This window comes from Panulirus ornatus, chromosome 50 (genome assembly GCF_036320965.1).
Source record: "Panulirus ornatus isolate Po-2019 chromosome 50, ASM3632096v1, whole genome shotgun sequence".
Taxonomy (NCBI): domain Eukaryota; kingdom Metazoa; phylum Arthropoda; class Malacostraca; order Decapoda; family Palinuridae; genus Panulirus; species Panulirus ornatus.
In genome coordinates this window covers 20,780,801-20,800,234 of record NC_092273.1, presented here as the reverse complement: position 1 = coordinate 20,800,234, position 19,434 = coordinate 20,780,801, and the positions used below count along the sequence as shown (strand labels likewise).

At 40.6% G+C, this 19,434-nt stretch overlaps 1 protein-coding gene across 1 annotated transcript in view; it reads right to left on the bottom strand.

The window, feature by feature from the left end:
* Positions 1-18,456, bottom strand: part of LOC139764647 (uncharacterized) — a 64,855-nt gene extending 46,399 nt beyond the window's left edge. The window contains exon 1 of the transcript XR_011716437.1: positions 18,266-18,456. The gene's annotated coding sequence lies outside the window, so the exon portion shown is untranslated. The remainder of the gene's footprint in view (positions 1-18,265) is intronic.
* Positions 18,457-19,434: the final 978 nt, after the last annotated feature.

Below are 19,434 nucleotides of genomic sequence, written 5' to 3'. Positions count from 1 at the left end.
TATTGACGTTTGTGTAAATAAATTATACATTTCCCTTTTCCAGAGCCAGAGGCTGAACTATTATGTGACATTAATTTTTCAGTTCATTTCAAGCTAGAAGTTTCAGTTTTCTAAATTATTTCTTATATTTTTCATATGTATATATATATGTGTGTGTGTGTGTATGTGTGTGTGTATATGTGTATATGTGTGTATGTGTGTGTGTATGTGTATATATATATTGTCCCTGGGGATAGGGGTGAAAGAATACTTCCCACGCATTCCTCACGTGTCGTAGAAGGCGCCTAGAGGGGACGGGAGCGGGGGCCAGAAATCCTCCCCTCCTTGTATTTTTAACTTTCTAAAAAAATGGGAAACAGAAGGAGTCACGCAGGGAGTGCTCATCCTCCTCGTAGACTCAGATTGGGGTGTCTAAATGTGTGTGGATGTAACCAAGATGTGAAAAAAGGAGAGATAGGTAGTATGTTTGAGGAAAGGAACCTGGATGTTTTGGCTCTGAGTGAAACGAAGCTCAAGGGTAAAGGGGAAGAGTGGTTTGGGAATGTCTTGGGAGTAAAGTCAGGGGTTAGTGAGAGGACAAGAGCAAGGGAAGGAGTAGCAGTACTTCTGAAACAGGAGTTGTGGGAGTATGTGATAGAATGTAAGAAAGTAAATTCTCGATTAATATGGGTAAAACTGAAAGTTGATGGAGAGAGATGGGTGATTATTGGTGGATATGCACCTGGGCATGAGAAGAAAGATCATGAGAGGCAAGTGTTTTGGGAGCAGCTGAATGAGTGTGTTAGTGGTTTTGATGCACGAGACCGGGTTATAGTGATGGGTGATTTGAATGCAAAGGTGAGTAATGTGGCAGTTGAGGAAATAATTGGTATACATGGGGTGTTCAGTGTTGTAAATGGAAATGGTGAAGAGCTTGTAGATTTATGTGCTGAAAAAGGACTGGTGATTGGGTATACCTGGTTTAAAAAGCGAGATATACATAAGTAAACGTATGTAAGTAGGAGAGATGGCTAGAGAGCGTTATTGGATTACGTGTTAATTGACAGGCGCGCGAAAGAGAGACTTATGGATGTAAATGTGCTGAGAGGTGCAACTGGAGGGATGTCTGATCATTATCTTGTGGAGGCTAAGGTGAAGATTTGTATGGGTTTTCAGAAAAGAAGAGTGAATGTTGGGGTGAAGAGGGTGGTGAGAGTAAGTGAGCTTGGGAAGGAGACTTGTGTGAGGAAGTACCAGGAGAGACTGAGTACAGAATGGAAAAAGGTGAGAACAATGGAAGTAAGGGGAGTGGGGGAGGAATAGGATGTATTTAGGGAATCAGTGATGGATTGCGCAATAGATGCTTGTGGCATGAGAAGCGTTGGAGGTGGGTTGATTAGAAAGGGTAGTGAGTGGTGGGATGAAGAAGTAAGATTATTAGTGAAAGAGAAGAGAGAGGCATTTGGACGACTTTTGCAGGGAAAAAATGCAATTGAGTGGGAGATGTATAAAAGGAAGAGGCAGGAGGTCAAGAGAAAGGTGCAAGAGGTGAAAAAGAGGGCAAATGAGAGTTGGGGGTGAGAGAGTATCATTAAATTTTAGGGAGAATAAAAAGATGTTCTGGAAGGAGGTAAATAAAGTGCGTAAGACAAGGGAGCAAATGGGAACTTCACTGAAGGGAGCAAATGGGGAGGTGATAACAAGTATTGGTGATGTGAGAAGGAGATGGAGTGAGTATTTTGAAGGTTTGTTGAATGTGTTTGATGATAGAGTGGCAGATATAGGGTGTTTTGGTCGAGGTGGTGTGCAAAGTGAGAGGGTTAGGGAAAATGATTTGGTAAACAGAGAAGAGGTAGTAAAAGCTTTGCGGAAGATGAAAGCCGGCAAGGCATCAGGTTTGGATGGTATTGCAGTGGAATTTATTAAAAAAGGGGGTGACTGTATTGTTGACTGGTTGGTAAGGTTATTTAATGTATGTATGACTCATGGTGAGGTGCCTGAGGATTGGCAGAATGCGTGCATAGTGCCATTGTACAAAGGCAAAGGGGATAAGAGTGAGTGCTCAAATTACAGAGGTATAAGTTTGTTGAGTATTCCTGGTAAATCATATGGGAGGGTATTGATTGAGAGGGTGAAGGCATGTACAGAGCATCAGATTGGGGAAGAGCAGTGTGGTTTCAGAAGTGGTAGAGGATGTGTGGATCAGGTGTTTGCTTTGAAGAATGTATGTGAGTAATACTTAGAAAAGCAAATGGATTTGTATGTAGCATTTATGGATCTGGAGAAGGCATATGATAGAGTTGATAGAGATGCTCTGTGGAAGGTATTAAGAATATATGGTGTGGGAGGCAAGTTGTTAGAAGCAGTGAAAAGTTTTTATCGAGGATGTAAGGCATGTGTACGTGTAGGAAGAGAGGAAAGTGATTGGTTCTCAGTGAATGTAGGTTTGCGGCAGGGGTGTGTGATGTCTCCATGGTTGTTTAATTTGTTTATGGATGGGGTTGTTAGGGAGGTGAATGCAAGAGTTTTGGAAAGAGGGGCAAGTATGAAGTCTGTTGTGGATGAGAGAGCTTGGGAAGTGAGTCAGTTGTTGTTCGCTGATGATACAGCGCTGGTGGCTGATTCATGTGAGAACTGCAGAAGCTGGTGACTGAGTTTGGTAAAGTGTGTGAAAGAAGAAAGTTAAGAGTAAATGTGAATGAGAGCAAGGTTATTAGGTACAGTAGGGTTGAGGGTCAAGTCAATTGGGAGGTAAGTTTGAATGGAGAAAAACTGGAGGAAGTAAAGTGTTTTAGATATCTGGGAGTGGATCTGGCAGCGGATGGAACCATGGAAGCGGAAGGGAATCATAAGGTGGGGGAGGGGGCGAAAATCCTGGGAGCCTTGAAGAATGTTTGGAAGTCGAGAACATTATCTCGGAAAGTAAAAATGGGTATGTTTGAAGGAATAGTGGTTCCAACAATGTTGTATGGTTGTGAGGCGTGGGCTATGGATAAGAGTTGTGTGCAGGAGGATGGATGTGCTGGAAATGAGATGTTTGAGGACAATGTGTGGTGTGAGGTGGTTTGATCGAGTAAGTAATGTAAGGGTAAGAGAGATATGTGGAAATAAAAAGAGCGTGGTTGAGAGAGCAGAAAAGGGTGTTTTGAAATGGTTTGGGCACATGGAGAGAATGAGTGAGGAAAGATTGACCAAGAGGATATATGTGTCAGAGGTGGAGGGAACGAGAAGTGGGAGACCAAATTGGAGGTGGAAAGATGGAGTGAAAAAGATTTTGAGTGATCGGGGCCTGAACATGCAGGAGGGTGAAAGGAGGGCAAGGAATAGAGTGAATTGGATTAATGTGGTATACCGGGGTTGACGTGCTGTCAGTGGATTGAATCAGGGCATGTGAAGCGTCTGGGGTAATCCATGGAAAGTGGTGTGGGGCCTGGATGTGGAAAGGGAGCTGTGGTTTCGGGCATTATTGCATGACAGCTAGAGACTGAGTGTGAACGAATGGTGCCTTTGTTGTCTTTTCCTAGCACTACCTCGCACACATGAGGGGGGAGGGGGATGGTATTCCATGTGTGGCGAGGTGGCGATGGGAATGAATAAAGGCAGACAGTGTGAATTGTGTGCATGGGTATATATGTATGTGTCTGTGTGTGTATATATATATGTGTACATTGAGATGTATAGGTATGTATATTTGCGTGTGTGGACGTGTATGTATATACATGTGTATGGGGGTGGGTTGGGCCATTTCTTTCGTCTGTTTCCTTGCGCTACCTCGCAAACGCGGGAGACAGCGGCAAAGCAAAATCAATAATAAATATATAAATAATACTAAAAATTCACCTCCTATGTCAGGAAGTTACATCTCACTGCCTTATCTTCCATTACATAGGTTACGATAATAACTAACAATTAAATGTGTTATTCTTACTGTGTACATGTCATGCATTAAAGGTCAGGTCATGCAACGCTTTAATAAATCACTTTAAAAAACATAATTATCTTACATTCATAGCATTTCCCATAAGAAAAAATCATCACCATTTATGCTAAATCAACACTTTCATTTATTCTCAAAACACATATACACACCTACCAATGCAACACATAAATCATTTAATAAAAAGGTACATTACTTATCTAAAAAGTATACTTGGTCAATAAATTAAATATATCCATGTATTGAACTTTTACACATTTGCACCTACTCAATCCCTACATCTAATCATATCAAAATACTACATCCTATATACTTAATACATCTTATAATGATATTTTCCAATTAATATAACGCAACAGTAACGCACAAAATATTCTTCTAACTCAAAAAGCAATAACAATCCTATGACAGCTTAATTTCTACTCTTCAACAAGTTACATTTGAAATGCACTTACGTCAACTAACCCCACAACAAACACAACTTACACCCTACATTTCGATTAATAATAATTTACCTCCAACATAAGGTCTGATAAGGTTTCAAGAGATTAGGTGGACTTTTTGTATCAAATACATAATTTTACATTCTCTGAAATCTATACATTTCACCTACTGTTCATTTAATATAACCATAACCATTTTACACTTAACAACATTATCAATTAACACTTACATTCATATTCTCCATCTCAAGACATTCTCAAGACATTCCATACGACATTTATACAAGATAACTCAACAAATATCCCTGGGGATAGGGGAGAAAGGATACTTCCCACGTATTCCCTGCGTGTCGTAGAAGGCGACTAAAAGGGAAGGGAGCAGGAGGCTGGAAATCCTCCCCTCTCTTTTTTTTTTTTTTTTACCACAAGAAGAAACAGAGAAGGGGGCCAGGTGAGGATATTCCCTCAAAGGCCCAGTCCTCATCCTCTGTTCTTAACGCTACCTCGCTAATGCGGGAAATGGCGATTAGTATAAAAAAAAACTCAACAAATCACGTAAAATAATAATTTCTTTATGTGATACTTGGTAAATTTTAAATCTAACACAGGCAAATATTGCAGTTCATACATTCTTACCTCCTCCTTCAATAAACATTACCAAATACATTTTAACTACATTCAAAGTCAGTAACTTATAACATTAACAAAAGGAAATAATTATTGATTCAAAAACACTAACCAGGCACATACATTTTCACATAGCCTACCTCAGTTAATCTATCTTCTACTGCAATATACAATCCACACCCTTCACTCACAAATACTAATAAAAAAGAAGTGTCAAAATGGCAATTAAAATTATTCCTACTACACTCATAATCATATTTCAACAGCTATGTGAACTCTTGTTAGGTTTCAATAACTTTTCTTGAATTTATAAAGCGGCAGGGATGTGTGATGTCTCCATGGTTGTTTAATTTGTTTATGGATGGGGTTGTTAGGGAGGTGAATGCAAGAGTTTTGGAAAGAGGGGCAAGTATGCAGTCTGTGGTGGATGAGAGAGCGTGGGAAGTGAGTCAGTTGTCGTTCGCTGATGATACAGCGCTGGTGGCTGATTCATGTGAGAAACCGCAGAAGCTGGTGACTGAGTTTGGTAAAGAGTGTGAGAGAAGAAAGTTGAGAGTAAATGTGAATAAGAGCAAGGTTATTAGGTACAGTAGGGTTGAGGGTCAAGTCAATTGGGAGGTAAGTTTGAATGGAGAAAAAGTGGAGGAAGTGAAGTGTTTTAGATATCTGGGAGTGGATTTGGCAGCGGATGGAACCATGGAAGCGGAAGTGAATCATAGGGTGGGGGAGGGAGCAAAAATTCTGGGAGCGTTGAAGAGTGTGTGGAAGTCGAAAACATTATCTCGGAAATCAAAAATGGGTATATTTGAAGGAATAGTGGTTCCAACAATGTTGTATGGTTGCGAGGCGTGGGCTATGGATAAGAGTTGTGCGCAAGAGGGTGGATGTGCTGGAAATGAGATGTTTAAGGACAATATGTGGAGAGGTGGTTTGATCGAGTAAGTAATGTAAGGGTAAGAGAGATGTGTGGAAATAAAAAGATCGTGGTTGAGAGAGCAGAAAAGGGTGTTTGGAAATGGTTTGGTCACATGGAGAGAATGAGAGAGGAAAGATTGACCAAGAGGATAATGTGTCAGAGGTGGAGGGAACGAGGAGAAGTGGGAGACCAAATTGGAGGTGGAAAGATGGAGTAAAAAAGATTTTGAGTGATTGGGGCCTGAGCATGCAGGAGGGTGAAAGGCGTGCAAGGAATAGAGTGAATTGGAACGATGTGGTATACCGGGGCCGATGTGCTGTCAGTGGATTGAACCAGGGCATGTGAAGCGTCTGGGGTAAACCATTGAAAGTTCTGTTGGGCCTGGCTGTGGAGAGGGAGCTGTGGTTTGGGGCATTATTGCATGGACAGTAGAGATGAGTTGTGAACGAATGGATCCTTTGTGTCTTTTCCTAGCACTACCTCGCACACATGAGGGGGGAGGGGGATTGTATTCATGTGTGGCGAGGTGGGCGATGGGATATGAATAAAGGCAGACAGTGTGGAATTGTGTGATGGGTATATAGTATGGGTCTTGTGTGTATATATATATGTTGTACATTGAGATGTATAGGTTTTGTATATTTGCGTGTGTGGAGTGTATGTATATACATGGTGATTATGGGGGTGGGTTGGGCCATATCTTTCGTCTGTGTCTTTGCGCTACATCGCAAACGCGGGGAGACAGCGGCAAAGCAAAATCAATAATAAAAATATATAAATAATACATACAAATTCACTCTTCTGTCAGGAAGTTACATTCACTGCCTTATCTTCCATTTCATAGGTTACGATAATAATAACAATTAAAGGTGTTATTCTTACGTGTACATGTCAGCTATTAAGGGTCAGGTCATGCAACCGCTTAATAAATCACTTTAAAAAACATAATTATCTTACTTCATTAGCATTTCCCATAGAAAAAATCAATCACCATTTATGCTAAATCACACTTTTCATTTATTCTCAAACACATATAAACATCCTACCAATGCAAACACATAAATCTTTTAATAAAAAGGTACATTACTTATTAAAAGTTACTTGGTCAATTAAATTAAATATATCATGTATTGAACTTGTACACATTTTGCACCTAACTCAATCCCTACATCTAATCATATCAAAATTACTAACATCTTATATACTTTATCACAATCATATTATGTATTTTCCAATTAATATAACGCAAAAACAAAAAAAAAAATAAAAATAAACAGTAACGCACAAAATTTTCTTCTAACTCAAAAAGCAATAAACAATCTATGACAGTCTTAATTCTACTCTCACAAGTTACATTTGAAATGCACTTACGTCAACTAACCCCTCAACAAACACAACTTCACCCTACATTTCGATTAATAATAATTTACCTCCAACATAAGGTCTGATAAGGTTTCAAGAGATTAGGTGGGTCTTTTTGTTCAATTACATAACTTTGACTTTTGTCTTGAAATCTATACATTTCTCCTACTGTTCATTTATATAACCATACCATTTTACACTTAACAACATTATCATTAACCACTTACATTCTATTTCCCATCTCAAGACATTCTCAAGACACTTCCATACAGAATTTATACAAGATAACTCAACAAATATCCCTGGGGATAGGGGAGAAAGGATTACCTTCCCACGTATTCCCTGCGTTCTGTCGTAGAAGGCGTCTAAATGGAAGGTAGCAGGTAGGCTGGACATCTCCCCTCTCGTTTTTTTTTTTTTTTACACAAGAAGAAACAGAGAAGGGAGCAGGTGAGGATATTTCCTCACAAGCGCCCAGTCCTCATCCTCTGTTCTTACGCTACCTCGCTAAGCGGGAAATGGCGATTAGTATAAATGAAAAACTCAACAAATCACGTAAAAATAATAATTTCTTTTATGTGAATATGGTAAATTTGAAAATTCTTACAAGGCATATATTGCAAGTTCATACTATTCTTAACCTCTCCTTCAATAAACTATTTACCCAAAATAACATTTTAACTACATTCAAAGTAAGTAACTTATACATTAACAAAAAAGGACAATAATTATTGATTCAAAACACTTAACCAGGCACATACATATTCACAGTAGCCTACCACAGTTAATCTATCTTCTACTGCAATATACAATCCACACCCCTTCACTCAAAATTACTAATTACAAGAAGTGTCACAAATGGCGATTAAATTATTCTATACACTCATAATATTATTATCAACAGCTATTGTGAAATCTTGTTAGGTTTCAATCACTTTTCTTGTAATTTATAAGCGGCAGGGATGTGTGATGTCTCATGGTTGTTTAATTTGTTTCTGGATGGGCGTTTGGTTTCGGGTAGGTTAATGCAAGAAGTTTTGGAAAGAGGGGCAAGTATGCAGTCTGTGGTGGATGATGAGAGCGTGGGAAGGAGTCAGTTGTCGTTCGCTGATGATACAGCGCGGTGGCGATTCTTGTGAGACACCCGCAGAAGCTGGTGACTGAGTTTGGTAAAAAGGGTGTGAGAGAAGAAAGTTGAGAGTAAATGTGAATAAGAGCAAGGTTTTTTTGGTACATTTGGGGTTTTTGAGGGAAAAAAGTAAACGGGGGGAGGAAAGTTTAAAGGGGAGAAAAATTTGGGGGGGAATTTAAAGGGGTTTTAGATATTGGGGAGTGGATCTGGCAGGGGGAAAGGGAACCCAGGGAAGCGGAAGTGAATCAAAAGGGTTGGGGGGGGGGGCGAAAGTTCGGGGAAGCTTTAAAGAAGGGTTGGAAGTCGAGAATTTTTTCCCCCGGAAAGCAAAAATGGGTTTTTTGGAAGGAATAGTTTTTCCCAAACCCAAATGTTATATGGTTGCGAGGCAGGGGCTATGGATGAGTTGGGCAAGGGGGGGTGGATGTGCTGGAAATGAGATTTTTTGGGGGAAAATATGTGGTGTGAGGGGTTTTGATCGAGTAAGTAATTAGGGTAAAAGGGGATGTTGGGAATAAAAAAGGGGTTGGTTGAGAGAGCAAAGGGGTGTTTTGAAATGGTTTGGGTTTACATGGGGAGAATGAGGAAGGGAAAAAAAATTGAACCCAAAAGGTTTTTTGGCCCGAGGTGGAAGGGAAGGGGGGAAGGTTGGGGGGGGGACCAAAAAATTTAGGTGAAAAAATGGAGTGGGAAAAAAATTTTGAAATGGGAACGGGGCTTTGAACATGCGGGGGGTGAAACGGCGTGCAAGGAATTTGAGTAATTGGGAAAGATTTTTGGTAAAACCGGGTTGACGTGTTTTTAATGGATTGAACCCCGGGAAGTGAAAGGTTTTGGGGAAACCCTGGGGGAAAATTTTGGGGCCCGGAAAGGGAAAAGGGGTGTGGGTTTTGGTGCATTTTTAAAGAAAAGGTAGAGGGCTGAGTGTGAACTAATGTGGCCTTTGTTGTCTTTTTCCCCCCGTACCTGGGCCCCCATGAGAGGGGTGGGGGGGTTTTTATTTTTGGTGGGGGGGTGGCGATGGGGAAAGAATAAAGGCAGGAACCCGTTGAATTTTGTCATGTGTAAAAATGTATAAGTCTGTTGTTTGTATATATATGTTACGTTAGATGTTAAAGGGAGTAAATTTGCGTGTTTTGGGGGGGTATGTAATTTTAAATTTTAGATGGGGGGGTGGGTTGGGCCATTCTTTTGTTGTTTCCTTGGCTACCTTTGTAACGGGGGGAGGACAGGAAAAAAAGAAAATAAATAAATAAATAGTATGTAAGTAGGAGAGATGGCTAGAGAGCGTTATTGGATTACGTGTTAATTGACAGGCGCGCGAAAGAGAGACTTTTGGATGTAAATGTGCTGAGAGGTGCAACTGGAGGGATGTCTGATCATTATCTTGTGGAGGCTAAGGTGAAGATTTGTATGGGTTTTCAGAAGAGTGAATGTTGGGGTGAAGAGGGTGGTGAGAGTAAGTGAGCTTGGGAAGGAGACTTGTGTGAGGAAGTACCAGGAGAGACTGAGTACAGAATGGAAGAAGGTGAGAACAATGGAAGTAAGGGGAGTGGGGGAGGAATGGGATGTATTTAGGGAATCAGTGATGGATTGCGCAAAAGATGCTTGTGGCATGAGAAGCGTGGGAGGTGGGTTGATTAGAAAGGGTAGTGAGTGGTGGGATGAAGAAGTAAGATTATTAGTGAAAGAGAAGAGAGAGGCATTTGGACGACTTTTGCAGGGAAAAAATGCAAATGAGTGGGAGATGTATAAAAGGAAGAGGCAGGAGGTCAAGAGAAAGGTGCAAGAGGTGAAAAAGAGGGCAAATGAGAGTTGGGGTGAGAGAGTATCATTAAATTTTAGGGAGAATAAAAAGATGTTCTGGAAGGAGGTAAATAAAGTGCGTAAGACAAGGGAGCAAATGGGAACTTCAGTGAAGGGAGCAAATGGGGAGGTGATAACAAGTATTGGTGATGTGAGAAGGAGATGGAGTGAGTATTTTGAAGGTTTGTTGAATGTGTTTGATGATAGAGTGGCAGATATAGGGTGTTTTGGTCGAGGTGGTGTGCAAAGTGAGAGGGTTAGGGAAAATGATTTGGTAAACAGAGAAGAGGTAGTAAAAGCTTTGCGTAAGATGAAAGCCGGCAAGGCAGCAGGTTTGGATGGTATTGCAGTGGAATTTATTAAAAAAAGGGGGTGACTGTATTGTTGACTGGTTGGTAAGGTGCCTGAGGATTGGCGGAATGCGTGCATAGTGCCATTGTACAAAGGCAAAGGGGATAAGAGTGAGTGCTCAAATTACAGAGGTATAAGTTTGTTGAGTATTCCTGGTAAATCATATGGGAGGGTATTGATTGAGAGGGTGAAGGCATGTACAGAGCATTAGATTGGGGAAGAGCAGTGTGGTTTCAGAAGTGGTAGAGGATGTGTGGATCAGGTGTTTGCTTTGAAGAATGTATGTGAGTAATACTTAGAAAAGCAAATGGATTTGTATGTAGCATTTATGGATCTGGAGAAGGCATATGATAGAGTTGATAGAGATGCTCTGTGGAAGGTATTAAGAATATATGGTGTGGGAGGCAAGTTGTTAGAAGCAGTGAAAAGTTTTTATCGAGGATGTAAGGCATGTGTACGTGTAGGAAGAGAGGAAAGTGATTGGTTCTCAGTGAATGTAGGTTTGCGGCAGGGGTGTGTGATGTCTCCATGGTTGTTTAATTTGTTTATGGATGGGGTTGTTAGGGAGGTGAATGCAAGAGTTTTGGAAAGAGGGGCAAGTATGAAGTCTGTTGTGGATGAGAGAGCTTGGGAAGTGAGTCAGTTGTTGTTCGCTGATGATACAGCGCTGGTGGCTGATTCATGTGAGAACTGCAGAAGCTGGTGACTGAGTTTGGTAAAGTGTGTGAAAGAAGAAAGTTAAGAGTAAATGTGAATGAGAGCAAAGTTATTAGGTACAGTAGGGTTGAGGGTCAAGTCAATTGGGAGGTAAGTTTGAATGGAGAAAAACTGGAGGAAGTAAAGTGTTTTAGATATCTGGGAGTGGATCTGGCAGCGGATGGAACCATGGAAGCGGAAGTGAATCATAGGGTGGGGGAGGGGGCGAAAATCCTGGGAGCCTTGAAGAATGTTTGGAAGTCGAGAACATTATCTCGGAAAGTAAAAATGGGTATATTTGAAGGAATAGTGGTTCCAACAATGTTGTATGGTTGCGAGGCGTGGCCTATGGATAAGAGTTGTGTGCAGGAGGATGGATGTGCTGGAAATGAGATGTTTGAGGACAATGTGTGGTGTGAGGTGGTTTGATCGAGTAAGTAATGTAAGGGTAAGAGAGATGTGTGGAAATAAAAAGATCGTGGTTGAGAGAGCAGAAAAGGGTGTTTTGAAATGGTTTGGGCACATGGAGAGAATGAGTGAGGAAAGATTGACCAAGAGGATATATGTGTCGGAGGTGGAGGGAACGAGGAGAAGTGGGAGACCAAATTGGAGGTGGAAAGATGGAGTGAAAAAGATTTTGAGTGATCGGGGCCTGAACATGCAGGAGGGTGAAAGGCGGGCAAGGAATAGAGTGAATTGGATTAATGTGGTATACCGGGGTTGACGTGCTGTCAGTGGATTGAATCAGGGCATGTGAAGCGTCTTGGGTAATCCATGGAAAGTGGTGTGGGGCATGGATGTGGAAAGGGAGCTGTGGTTTCGGGCATTATTGCATGATAGCTAGAGACTGAGTGTGAACGAATGGGGCCTTTGTTGTCTTTTCCTAGCACTACCTCGCACACATGAGGGAGGAGGGGGATGGTATTCCATGTGTGGCGAGGTGGCGATGGGAATGAATAAAGGCAGACAGTGTGAATTGTGTGCATGGGTATATATGTATGTGTCTGTGTGTATATATATATATGTGTACATTGAGATGTATAGGTATGTATATTTGCATGTGTGGACGTGTATATATATACATGTGTATGGGGGTGGGTTGGGCCATTTCTTTCGTCTGTTTCCTTGCGCTACCTCGCAAACGCGGGAGACAGCGGCAAAGCAAAATAAATAATAAATATATAAATAATACTAAAAATTCACCTCATATGTCAGGAAGTTACATCTCACTGCCTTATCTTCCATTACATAGGTTACGATAATAACTAACAATTAAATGTGTTATTCTTACTGTGTACATGTCCTGCATTAATGGTCAGGTCATGCAACGCTTTAATAAATTACTTTAAAAAACATAATTATCTTACATTCATAACATTTCCCATAAGAAAAAATCATCACCATTTATGCTAAATCAACACTTTCATTTATTCTCAAAACACATATACACACCTACCAATGCAACACATAAATCATTTAATAAAAAGGTACATTACTTATCTAAAAAGTATACTTGGTCAATAAATTAAACATATCCATGTATTGAACTTTTACACATTTGCACCTACTCAATCCCTACATCTAATCATATCAAAATACTACAACCTATATACTTAATACATCTTATAATGATATTTTCCAATTAATATAACGCAACAGTAACGCGCAAAATATTCTTCTACCTCAAAAAACAATAACAATCCTATGACAGCTTAATTTCTACTCTTCAACAAGTTACATTTGAAATGCACTTACGTCAACTAACCCCACAACAAACACAACTTACACCCTACATTTCGATTAATAATAATTTACCTCCAACATAAGGTCTGATAAGGTTTCAAGAGATTAGGTGGACTTTTTGTATCAAATACATAATTTTACATTCTCTGAAATCTATACATTTCACCTACTGTTCATTTAATATAACCATAACCATTTTACACTTAACAACATTATCAATTAACACTTACATTCATATTCTCCATCTCAAGACATTCTCAAGACATTCCATACGACATTTATACAAGATAACTCAACAAATATCCCTGGGGATAGGGGAGAAAGAATACTTCCCACGTATTCCCTGCGTGTCGTAGAAGGCGACTAAAAGGGAAGGGAGCAGGAGGCTGGAAATCCTCCCCTCTCTCTTTTTTTTTCCACAAGAAGAAACAGAGAAGGGGGCCAGGTGAGGATATTCCCTCAAAGGCCCAGTCCTCATCCTCTGTTCTTAACGCTACCTCGCTAATGCGGGAAATGGCGATTAGTATAAAAAAACTCAACAAATCACGTAAAATAATAATTTCTTTATGTGATACTTGGTAAATTTTAAATCTAACACAGGCAAATATTGCAGTTCATACATCCTTACCTCCTCCTTCAATAAACATTACCAAATACATTTTAACTACATTCAAATCAGTAACTTATAACATTAACAAAAGGAAATAATTATTGATTCAAAAACACTAACCAGGCACATACATTTTCACATAGCCTACCTCAGTTAATCTATCTTCTACTGCAATATACAATCCACACCCTTCACTCACAAATACTAATAAAAAAGAAGTGTCAAAATGGCAATTAAAATTATTCCTACTACACTCATAATCATATTTCAACAGCTATGTGAACTCTTGTTAGGTTTCAATAACTTTTCTTGAATTTATAAAGCGGCAGGGATGTGTGATGTCTCCATGGTTGTTTAATTTGTTTATGGATGGGGTTGTTAGGGAGGTGAATGCAAGAGTTTTGGAAAGAGGGGCAAGTATGCAGTCTGTGGTGGATGAGAGAGCGTGGGAAGTGAGTCAGTTGTCGTTCGCTGATGATACAGCGCTGGTGGCTGATTCATGTGAGAAACTGCAGAAGCTGGTGACTGAGTTTGGTAAAGAGTGTGAGAGAAGAAAGTTGAGAGTAAATGTGAATAAGAGCAAGGTTATTAGGTACAGTAGGGTTGAGGGTCAAGTCAATTGGGAGGTAAGTTTGAATGGAGAAAAAGTGGAGGAAGTGAAGTGTTTTAGATATATGGGAGTGGATTTGGCAGCGGATGGAACCATGGAAGCGGAAGTGAATCATAGGGTGGGGGAGGGAGCAAAAATTCTGGGAGCGTTGAAGAGTGTGTGGAAGTCGAAAACATTATCTCGGAAATCAAAAATGGGTATATTTGAAGGAATAGTGGTTCCAACAATGTTGTATGGTTGCGAGGCGTGGGCTATGGATAAGAGTTGTGCGCAAGAGGGTGGATGTGCTGGAAATGAGATGTTTAAGGACAATATGTGGAGAGGTGGTTTGATCGAGTAAGTAATGTAAGGGTAAGAGAGATGTGTGGAAATAAAAAGTGTGGTTGAGAGAGCAGAAAAGGGTGTTTGGAAATGGTTTGGTCACATGGAGAGAATGAGAGAGGAAAGATTGACCAAGAGAATAATGTGTCAGAGGTGGAGGGAACGAGGAGAAGTGGGAGACCAAATTGGAGGTGGAAAGATGGAGTAAAAAAGATTTTGAGTGATTGGGGCCTGAGCATGCAGGAGGGTGAAAGGCGTGCAAGGAATAGAGTGAATTGGAACGATGTGGTATACCGGGGCCGATGTGCTGTCAGTGGATTGAACCAGGGCATGTGAAGCGTCTGGGGTAAAGCATTGAAAGTTCTGTTGGGCCTGGCTGTGGAGAGGGAGCTGTGGTTTCAGTGCACTATTACATGACAGCTAGAGACTGAGTGTGAACGAATGGGGCCTTTGTTGTCTTTCCTAGCACTACCTCACACACGAGGGGGGAAGGGGGTTGTTATTACATGTGTGGCGAGGTGGCGATGGAAATGAATAAAGTCAGACAGTATGAAGTATGTACACGTGTATATATGTATATGTCTGTGTGTGTATATACATGTATACGTTGGGATGTAGAGGTATGTATATTTGCGTGTGTGGACGTGTATATATATACATGTGTATGTGGGTGGGTTGGGCCATTCTTTCGTCTGTTTCCTTGCGCTACCTCGCTAATGCAGGAGACAGCGACAAAGCAAAATAATAATATATATAAACATTCATTAAACATGTCAATTTTGGCACTTGTCACCACGGATGTTAACTTAGGTCAAATTTCAAAAGCTCATCTTCATTCAATACAACTATTTTACCTAATTTTACATCACAAACCAAATCTTAACCCATATTTTACACAGCCCTCACTAATATCACCCATCACTCGGATCTTTCACAACAATTAACACTTCCATATACTTTCTCCATCTGTTAAGACACTCTCAAAAACACACCCCAATACCACCGTAAAATCACTTCCTCTACACATCTAAATCAATTACTGATAAAAAATCTTATGCGCTACATTATCATCTTAAAAAGACCCACTTCCAGTACTTCATACATTTTTGACATCATTCATTCATTCAACTTAATATTACCAATGTAATACACCTACTATACAACTAATAAAGCTATTATACATTTTTTACATTGCCTTCAAAACCAATTAACTGCAATACATCACCGTACCTCCCTAGCTTACTTCAATATCCTACTCACACCATTGACTTTTTGAGTACTAAATAAATTAGAGAGAAGAGGTAGTAAAAGCTTTGCAGAAGATGAAAGCAGGCAAGGCAGCAGGTTTGGATGGTATTGCAGTGGAATCTATTAAAAAAAGGGGGTGACTGTATTGTTGACTGGCTGGTAAGTTTATTTAATGTATGTATGACTCATGGTGAGGTGCCTGAGGATTGGCGGAATGCGTGCATAGTGCCATTGTACAAAGGCAAAGGGGATAAGAGTGAGTGCTCAAATTACAGAGGTATAAGTTTGTTGAGTATTCCTGGTAAATTATATGGGAGGGTATTGATTGAGAGGGTGAAGGCATGTACAGAGCATTAGATTGGGGAAGAGCAGTGTGGTTTCAGAAGTGGTAGAGGATGTGTGGATCAGGTGTTTGCTTTGAAGAATGTATGTGAGAAATACTTAGAAAAGCAAATGGATTTGTATGTAGCATTTATGGATCTGGAGAAGGCATATGATAGAGTTGATAGAGGTGCTCTGTGGAAGGTATTAAGAATATATGGTGTGGGAGGCAAGTTGTTAGAAGCAGTGAAAAGTTTTTATCGAGGATGTAAGGCATGTGTACGTGTAGGAAGAGAGGAAAGTGACTGGTTCTCAGTGAATGTAGGCTTGCGGCAGGGGTGTGTGATGTCTCCATGGTTGTTTAATTTGTTTATGGACGGGGTTGTTAGGGAGGTGAATGCAAGAGTTTTGGAAAGAGGGGCAAGTATGAAGTCTGTTGTGGATGAGAGAGCTTGGGAAGTGAGTCAGTTGTTGTTCGTGATGATACAGCGCTGGTGGCTGATTCATGTGAGAACTGCAGAAGCTGGTGACTGAGTTTGGTAAAGTGTGTGAAAGAAGAAAGTTAAGAGTAAATGTGAATAAGAGCAAGGTTATTAGGTACAGTAGGGTTGAGGGTCAAGTCAACTGAGAGGTAAGTTTGAATGGAGAAAAACTGGAGGAAGTAAAGTGTTTTAGATATCTGGGAGTGGATCTGGCAGCGGATGGAACCATGGAAGCGGAAGTGAATCATAAGGTAGGGGAGGGGGCGAAAGTTCTGGGAGCATTGAAGAATGTGTGGAAGTCGAGAACATTATCTCGGAAAGCAAAAATGGGTATGTCTGAAGGAATAGTGGTTCCAACCATGTTATATGGCTGCGAGGCATGGGCTATGGATAGAGTTGTGCGCAAGAGGGTGGATGTGCTGGAAATGAGATGTTTGAGGACAATATGTGGTGTGAGGTGGTTTGATCGAGTAAGTAATAATAGGGTAAGAGAGATGTGTGGTAATAAAAAGAGTGTGGTTGAGAGAGCAAAGGGTGTTTTGAAATGGTTTGGTCACATGGAGAGAATGAGTGAAGAAAGATTGACCAAGAGGATATATGTGACAGAGGTGAAGGGAACGAGGAGAAGTGGGAGACCAAAATTTAGGTGGAAAGATGGAGTGAAAAAGATTTTGAGTGACCGGGGCCTGAACATGCAGGAGGGTGAAAGGCGTGCAAGGAATAGAGTGAATTGGAACCATGTGGTATACCAGGGTTGACGTGCTGTCAATGGATTGAACCAGGGAATGTGAAGTGTCTGGGGCAATCCATGGAAAGTGGTGTGGGGCCTGGATGTGGAAAGGGAACTGTGGTTTCGGTGCATTATTACAAGACAGGTAGAGACTGAGTGTGAACTAGTGTGGCCTTTGTTGTCTTTTCCCAGCGCTACCTCGTGCACATGAGAGGGGAAGGGGTTGTTATTTCATGTGTGGCGGGGTGGCGATGGGAATGAATAAAGGCAGGCAGACAGTATGAATTACGTACATGTGTATACATGTATATGTCTGTGTGTGTATATATATGTATACGTTGAGATGTATAGGTATGTATATTTGCGTGTGGTGACGTGTATGTATATACATGTGTATGTGGGTGGGTCGGGCCATTCTTTTGTCTGTTTCCTTGTGCTACCTCGCTAACGCGGGAGACAGCAACAAAGCAAAATAAATAAATAAATAAAGTAATGGTGTACTAAACAGCCTATACAAAAACTAGGGGTGCAGTCTATTATCTACTGAAGATTTTCTTAAAAGAGGGGATACAGCTGTTCTAGCATTGGTTTGTTCAAACCTGGGTGGGCTTGATGCACCTGGGCTGCCAGACTCCCACTTGGTAATGAGAGGTCTAGGTGGCAGGAGGTGACAGCAGTGAAAGTGGTGCCAATCAGTGCTATAATGGCTAAAGACACTTATAACAACTTAGGAGTAGTGTGAGGCTTACCCTGGCTTTATCTGACATCTCCAATAAGGCACTAAATCCAAGTTATCTTACCTCCTCACGTGGATCAGCGCCTCTTCAGTGAAAGTGGTGCCAATCAGTGCTCTATTGGCTGAGGGCACTCATAACAACTTAACAGTAGTGTGAGGCCTACCCTGGCTTTATCTGACATCTCCAATAAGGTACTAAATCCAAGTTATCTTACCTCCTCACGTGCATCAGTGCCAAACTCAGCTCACGTCACTTCATCCATAAGGCTTTTGGCAGTCTTCATTATGTCTCTGCATTTCTTGGGTGTTTCCTCTACCTTACCAGCAAGAAAAAGGCAGCAGCATGCAGTCACCTGAAGAAATGCATGAAGATTACTTACTGAGGTGTAGATCATTTCTTTCATGTGCGTATGTCACAATATAAAATATTAATTTTGTAGCCCTACAATAAAGAACTGCATTTAAACCATATTGCATTTCAATTCTTTGAAGAGCTGAAAAAAATCAGGACAAACCTAATCACATTCTCATTTCTTAAAGAGAATCTGAAAACGTCAATAACAAAAAATTTTTGTTCTCCAATTTCTCTGAGATTTCAAGATATGTTCCAGATGTAATGATAATCATTTCAGTTTATATGGAAATTATATTTTCATTATATGACATATTTGTATTATTTGTTGCTTTTGTAGCAGGCAATTATATCATATTTCTTTTAAAAGGACTTGTCATGATGCACAAGATTAAGGTGCAATTCTGTACTGTTGGAACAATAACAATAGCTTGGCGCCACTTATGTTTCTTTTAATCCCTCTCCCTACTATACGTATGTAAGTAGGAGAGATGGCCAGAGAGCGTTATTGGATTACGTGTTAATTGATAGACATACGAAAGAGAGACTTTTGGATGTTAATGTGCTGAGAGGTGCAACTGGAGGGATGTCTGATCATTATCTTGTGGAAGCGAAGGTGAAGATTTGTGGGGGTTTTCAGACAAGAAGAGAGAATGTTGGGGTGAAGAGAGTGGTGAGAGTAAGTGAGCTTGGGAAGGAGTCTTGTGTTAGGAAGTACTAGGAGAGACTGAGTACAGAATGCAAAAAGGTGAGAACAAAGGAGGTAAGGGGAGTGGGGGAGGAATGGGATGTATTTAGGGAAGCAGTGATGGCTTGCGCAAAAGATGCTTGTGGCATGAGAAGCGTGGGAGGTGGGTTGATTAGAAAAGGTAGTGAGTGGTGGGATGAAGAAGTAAGATTATTAGTGAAAGAGAAGAGAGGCATTTGGACGATTTTTGCAGGGAAAAAATGCAAATGAGTGGGAGAGGTATAAAAGAAAGAGGCGGGAGGTCAAGAGAAAGGTGCAAGAGGTGAAAAAGAGGGCAAATGAGA